The sequence below is a fragment of the Mugil cephalus genome, chromosome 22 (genome assembly GCF_022458985.1).
Source record: "Mugil cephalus isolate CIBA_MC_2020 chromosome 22, CIBA_Mcephalus_1.1, whole genome shotgun sequence".
Classification (NCBI taxonomy): Eukaryota; Metazoa; Chordata; class Actinopteri; order Mugiliformes; family Mugilidae; genus Mugil; species Mugil cephalus.
The window spans coordinates 14,469,391-14,477,073 of NC_061791.1; positions in this window are offsets into that span (position 1 = coordinate 14,469,391).

Sequence of the window (7,683 nt, forward strand, 5' to 3'; positions counted from 1 at the left end):
AAACACTTTCAAACTTGTTTCTACCAGAGCCTCAAACATGTTTGCGTCAAATTTGCGTTCCTCTATGATATTGCATAGCTAGACTCAAATTTGATCAGAATAAGGGTGTATGGGACTAGGGTAGGACTAGTTGGCGAGGACCTAAACACAAGACAGAGAGGGGAGGCAGGAGTTGGAAACGAAAGGAAAACTAAGGAACACGTCTAAGACGAACAGGAGAACAGAAGAGAACGGATGACCTGACAAAGAACAAAGGGAGGGTTATATATACACATGTGCAGAGGGGTTGACAAGACACAGGTGAAATGAGTGAGGCGCACAAGGAAAAACCAACAATCAAAGTGAGGAAAAAAAAAAGACAAGAAACACCAAGGAAGAACTTCACAAATTAAAAACAGGTGACACAACCAAACCAAATAGGGTCACGGAATGATCTGAGTGGTCTGGTAGATTTTTACCAGACTAACTTTCCATCATACGATGAAACTGCATTATCATCCATGGATAGATGAGCCGTTGGAGCCCTCATTTAAGGATTCCACAGATTTAAATTTGAGTCACAATGCAGGGCTGGACGTGTTGGAACACAGCACTGCAAATGAGAAAACCGATGTGAAACAATTTTGCATTTTGGGTCAACGCCATTACTGCATTCTACATTTCACGTACCTGAGTATTTATAATTCACCTACATGCGGATGCCTTTATCCTCACCTGCTCTAAAAGGGCCCTCCATACACTCCGTCAAGGGGATCAAACAGGCCCATACAACCCGAAAAGATAATTGAAGAGCGCCTGCAACAACAGCCACCAGCCACTGTGTCGCACCTCTCTTTGCATACAGTGAAGGAATGCAACATGTGCTGGTAGCGTCAGATGGTGTTGAAAGGATGAGCGGAAACCACCTGGAGTTTAAACTGAACTCACAAGGTCACCTTACCTCATTTGTCTCCTCCGGTGGCTCGTGAAAAAAAAAAAAGTGCCCAGGGGTCAAAATTTCACCAGCTTAGACTCATCCAGCCCAAGTGTTTTAAAGTAAACTACAGCTAGACACACACAGCAACTACTTCCCTGTTGGAAGTTTGTTTGGGATTATTTCTGTGTTTTTCTGGTGTTTGACAATGGAACCAGAGCCAGTTGCTCTAATGTCTTTACTGTAAAAAGTGCCTTTTATCCAAATACGCTACATACAGTGATTGCATTTAGAATATGTTGAAGTATGCATTCCAGACAAGTACTATTTGAGGAGTAGAGAAGCTGTAAAACATGAAATAGCTTTATCCCAGGTGCAGGGAAACAGCTTAGCCTCTGGCAGTTTGTTGTCATTGTCTCCCTGCCTTATAAATCTTGCCTCTCATCACTAGCTTCCCTTCCACCTAACTCCCACCCTTCGGAAAGTCAAACTGTAAAGTAAAGCCCTCGAAACGTGGCAGGAAAAGCAGAGGCATTGCAGTCTGAGCTTTGTAGGATACCTGGGGGCAAAGTACTAGACAGCTAAAAGATTGGAAAAGATGCTCAAACGGCACTTACGCAGAGGAGCATAGTTCGGATTTAAACAGCTGGAACCCTGTTCAAGTGTCTCTCAGAATGAGTGTTAGGAAGGAAGCTGAAGCAAAAAGCAAATTATCTGATGCATAAAGTTGAAACAAAGCTAAGGTCTAGCACATCTGTGAAGCTGTACCACGTTAACGCTAACATATTGCTAACGTCAGCTAATGTGCTATTTTCACAGGTATATTGCTGACCATGTTACCATCTGCTATGCATGCCAAATTTTGTCAGAAGCTGTCACCCCGGTGTTTCTCTCCCAATTGTTGATATTGTGTGGGACATTAGCATGCTAGCATCAGCAACATTTGATAAGAACAGCCCAAGACTGTGGGAGTGCTATAATGGTTAGTGTTTGCTCAAATTCCAAAGTTACATTTAGACCCAATGGTGCCTCTAGATGAAAAGTTCAGGGGTCACTCAGAGGAACCTCAGACGAACACGGATGTCTGAACCTGATTTCATGGCAGTTAGCGCAGCAGACTTGGAGAGATTTCATTTAAAACAACAAATGTCTCAAGGTCATTGGGAGAAAAGCCAAGTAATCCCCCAGATCATTACAATTCGTACTCTGGGTACCTCGGATATCTGTAACACATTTCACGGCAATTTGTCACGCAATTTTTTAGGATATTTCAGTCTGTATCAATATAGGGTACTACCGACTGATTTGCAAACTGCCGTCCCAAGAGCCAAACTACTATCTCCTTTATAAAATCTGTGCACAAGCTAAACAAAATGGAATGTTAAGCTAAAGGCTAGAGTCTCCTGACACAAAATGTGTGCACTAAACATTTTGCTGCATTTTTCAATGTTACTCACAACGTCAGGGTCAAACTACTAGGGTCATTCCTTGAAACTTCCTAATGTTTCCATCGAACTTTGTCATCTATCTGTCAAAGTAACCTACACAGCATAAAATAGCCTGCAAAAAAAGAAAAATTGGACTTCAGCGGTCCAATTCCAGCTGTCCCTAACTGGCTTCCCTTGCTGTCGATATCGGCGTGAAACTTTTTAAAGTAGCAGGATGGGGGTGAAGATTTAAGCTTTGATAGTTGCCTATTCAGACTGCATCGTTCTCCAAAGCCCCAGAGACTGTGATTCACAGCCCGGTCTCCGTCTCAGCCATTATGGTTGCGTCTTTTACAGGCATGGGGGTGTCGGTTACTGCCGTGCACAGACACACAGGCAGACCGACTGATTTAGCTCTTTAGATTTGTGTGGAATTAGTCACAGTGGAGGGCTGGCCAGGACAGCGGGGAGTTTAAGACATTGTGGGGAAAGAGAAAGCCTGGAGTGGGCGGGCTTCTTTTCTCTCTGGTTTTTACGACCCCTCAGGTTTCCACCTGTGCTGACATGGCTGAGATTTTACAATGGTCCTGAAAGAGTTACAAGCAGCCGGGCAGAAATTCCAGGCCTTTTTTTTCCTTCTCTGCGTTCTCTTTTACCCCCTTTTCTTTTTTCTCAGTTTTACTGGAAGGGTGGGGTGGGGGCCGCAGTTATTGTGGAACATTTGTCAGGCAGCCAGTTGCAGAGGCAGGGCCAACCGGTGATTTATGGTAACATCTGCAAGATGCAAAGCTCTTATATATGCTTTTAATCATACAAAGAACCGTGGCTGGATCGGAGATTGAAAAGAGAAGGTCTGATGGGGTTTTATGGAGTCCTTGCTGGGATTCACACTGATGGCAACTCGTGTGAACGTATTATATGACCGTGGGATCCCTCCAGCTCTGTGTTTCCAAGCTGAACTTAGCCTCAGCCGCTGTTTGTGCCAAGTGAGCGCCGTCGCTGTGATCTGATATGCTCAAAAGTTTCTTGAAGATAATCTGCCAAAGATCGAAATGTTTCTTCGAATAGGAGGATAAATCCAAACGGACAGGCAGGAGAGGTGTAAAGCATCCGTGAAAGCAGCACGGCCCAAATCTTGCTGGATTTGTCTGTCAGCGGTCGGATAGTCAGACCAGAGTGAGCGTGACCTCACATTCCAAAAAGCAAAGGTCACCTCATTTTTTACATCTGTATTCTCGCACTGACAAAGCATATCTAATGCTGGAACAAGCTCAGTGGTCGTAAAAATTCAGACACCAGTTCCCCAGTAGATTTCCCGAGCTTCTTAACGGAGGAATAATCATTTCTGCGAGCCGCCTTTAGCTATTTAATATAATAAACATCTGTCTGCTTGTCACCACATCTGGCAATAATGAAAGCAAATTAGCTACAAAATTCAGAGTGTCTGGCAACAAGATAAGATTGTGGCATGCTAAATTCATTTTCTTGGCTCTGTCGCCGGGTTGTAGAGAGCAGAGATGACCTGAGGAGCTGACCCTGGATCAGTGTCTGACTGCTAATGTGCACACAGCAGGGTCCAGAAAATGGAGATCACACTCAGATCTGAGGCCAGGGCTCGAGGACTCCATCAGTCGTCTGCCAGTCATTGGTGGTCTGGAGGAGTAGTCAACTTCCCGTCTCATTTTTCTGGACTTAGAATCAAAGAGGGGAAATTATTCTGCAATCTGGCTGATGTTTTCTTTCCCCCCCTCCCAGCTGAAAATGCAAAGGCTGTCGCTGAGTGCAGGCTCGGCAGGAGACCCCTGGATCCACAGCGCCTTTTAAAAAGTGGAAACCTTCAACGCCTCAGTCGCTTGTTAGGCCACAAATTGTTTTTTGGTTGAAGCAATTTCGGAGACTTTCCTAAAGGAGTAAATAAACCATTCTGAGGGGAATTACATCCCCCCGCTTAATTGTTACATGCATAGTTTAGTGAAGTGTAAAACCTTGCCTTGAAGAAGGGGATCACATATTGTTGACAAGAAGGTCTAAATCCACCAGACCAGTTCTAAAGGGGAAGAAACTTTTTCCCACAGCTGCTGCTACACGACTTTGAGCAAGGCAGTTAAAAAAAATCCACCCCGGATCCTCATACCCCCCTTATGTTGTTAACTATCTTTAATCTGAGCTTTTCAACACAATCCAGGAGTAATTTTGTAATGAAATGTAGCATGTTATCTCTTTCCCCTCAGCCTGCCTAGCTTGTTTCTCAATTTAGTTTCTGTATGACATGCTTATACAGTACATGGCCCTGGAAAGACATGTACTGACTGAACAGACAAAGCCTCACGAAGCAGTTTTTTTAAATAGTCTAGAAATAGCAGCCAAAAACCCGCATATCATCATGATTGATTTGAGAACAAACCAGATCTAAAAGGAGAGTTCGTATCAGACCTAAATTCTTCAAGAGATGAGAATCAAGTGAGTTCTAATGTTGCTCTGTGTCTGTTCGGTGCCTAAATATGCCACTCTGCCAGCAACTATGAATCAAGACTGTAGCACCAAGGGACAACGAGCAGCAACACAAGGGCTGATAATGAGAAGTCAACACGGAAGTGCCAAAAAAATTGCCAAATGACCGTTTGAGGCTGGCTCCAAAGGCTGTGTTTAAATGCCCAACTTTACAGTAGAAATAAACTTTTTGGACTCTGTGGCTAATTTCGGCTACTGCGAAGCATCCGGAAATACCCGTACCATTGCTGTACAAGTGACATACAACTATAAACCCAAGCTTTAAAGTGGTGCATAATTTATTCTTCTGCCTTATTGATCCCTCATGGAGAAATCTGGCATTTCATCCGTCCCTTTGCAGAGCACTGTGTATATGTATACTTGGAGCAGTTAATTGCCTGTAGCACGGTACCTAGGGAGCTGCTTGCTCAAAGCACCTCAGGACATAAGGGGAAGTGAACCTATGATCTAATGGTCTAACAACTTGTCTGTACTCATTTGTCTGTAATTTAGGGCATGACGGTTTTCAGTGAATGGTGGAAGGTGTCCTAGGTCCACAGCTGTTTGCCTCGTTGTCCACTTTTGACCATTTCTGGATTAGCTTGATGTTAGGCAGAGTCAGAAGCTGGCTGGTACCATGCTGAGAGTAGAGTTCTTCAGGAAACCTAACCTAACCTAACCTAAAACTTTGCTCTGTTTTTGAGCTGCTCACAGCCCTGGAGCTTCTACAATGACACAGTCTAACTAGCTGTCCAGTGACAAAATCAGAATGTGACAGACAAGTACATCAACATCTTTGTGTACGCGGCATTCCTGTTCACATCGAAGCCGAACTGAGTCGATAAAATCCCAGGTCGATTGCCGGGTCATTCGACCCGTGTTGAAAACCCGGGTTGGCTCTTTCACATCAAACAAACAAACAAACAAAAAAAAACCTATTAATTTTTCATGCAATGTGAAAGGGGCTGTAGAGGGTTAATCCATCTGTATAGCCAATGGTTCATAATGTGTTGCACTAGCCATGTGTGTCCAAATAATTAATTACCTGAAATATCCAGACTTTTGGTAAAAAGGTCCTCTTTTGTAGTTAACCAGTCTGTCCGTAGATTCCTAAGGACAAATTGGCTCAAATTTCATCCATCATCCACCATGCTTAGTTACTTGGTACCATGTTTTCCTTGTAGTAACTTTGTAAAGTGATTTTTTTTTTTTTTTTGACTGTTTAGTTTACTGTACCAGAAGACAAAGATAGCATTGCACAAAGTTTGGGTATCTCATAAACCTTCCAATTCATGAATCAATGATTCAAACTTCCTGTTTAACGTAATATGATGTATTCAGTGTTTAGTTAATTATCTGCAAGGCCAGATAAATATACTGAGCTCAACACAATGTCCATGTCTGAAATGTGTTTTATGGCATTGCTGGTACAAGTACTTAGGTTGGCTCTTTCCATATACTCCCACAAATACCACAACAACCCCTAAAAGTAGTCCTTTCTCTTGTGGCTTGACATCTGTTTATGAACATTTTACATACATCATCAGTTCGCCATGAATCACTGTGCTCACACAAAGGTTTGAAGATTTACGTCCAAACAATACAACGTGTCAGTCCAGTAAATATCACCACATTGTGTTCAACAAGAAGTGTAATCAGAATCCACTGAGTTTATCATTTATCACTCCCAGCCCCCACTTATCCAGCCTGGAGGGTCATGTTTGTTGGAAGCAGTTCCTGCTCTGACCTAACTCGGCTCTGCACTGAGATAAGGTTATTTGACAAAAGTGGACTGGTCCCATGAATGTTGCCTCGGCAGCAGCTCGGCAGCTGTTTCCCAGGTGTTTGGACGTGTGTGGCTCCACCATCTTGTCTTAATCGCAGCCTCCTCGGAGAACTGGCAAGACTTCCAACAAACCCCCTCATTCCTTTACAGTGGGGTAAAAGCATACAAACCATCCCAGCCAACAGCCAGGTGTACTTAAACATTAGTCAGCCAAGAGGATGGGAGAGAAATAACATCCAAAGCAAAAGTCATCATCAGCATTTCCATACACAAACTCAGCGAGACTGCGAATCCAGGAATCTGTATGGCGTACCTTATAACAGCCAGTGTTTTTTTTTTTCACTACTTTTATGCTCGCTGCCTTTCACACAGCAGACTGAACGCGAGACCGAGGCGACGGGCCTTGAATGGAGGATCTGATTAAATCCCTTCTAAACTGCTGGCACCACCATCGCGAATCTGCCATTTCGTAAACACAGCTCCACTGTGGCAGCCAGAGAGCCGCAAGACAAGTTCCAAGTGCAAGTTTCAACAGCTAGGTCGGTGCACAAGCACACCTTTTTCCCTCATGCTGAAGAGGAGAGGCCTGAAACAACAAACCACCAGGCGAGAAGGGCTGGGGGATCGGGGAGGGGGAATGAGTCATCCAGCAAACAGAGGCAGTCTAGTTTGGGCTAAGGTACATTGTGCCACAGTTTTAACGGCAGTTTGTGGGTTTGAAGCAAATTACACATAATCATGAAATTACAATGACGTGTGTTTAATCGTAAGTGCTGCTATAAATAGAATTATTATTAATGATAGTGGTCTCAGCATAATGTTTGTCTTTATTGGTATTTTTGTGGGATAGTATGTTGCAAAGGTTATGGAATTAACTCATTTTCTTGTTGAGCAGTGATGGACGGACAAAAAGACCAACTTTGGAAGAATTTTTTGAAGATGAAAATCTAAACCTATGATAAGCTGACCCTTATTTTCTAGTGGTATAGCTATAGTAGGACCATTGATAGTTTGATTAGCAATAATTACAGTAGATGCAACTAATGGAGTTATAATATTGACATTGT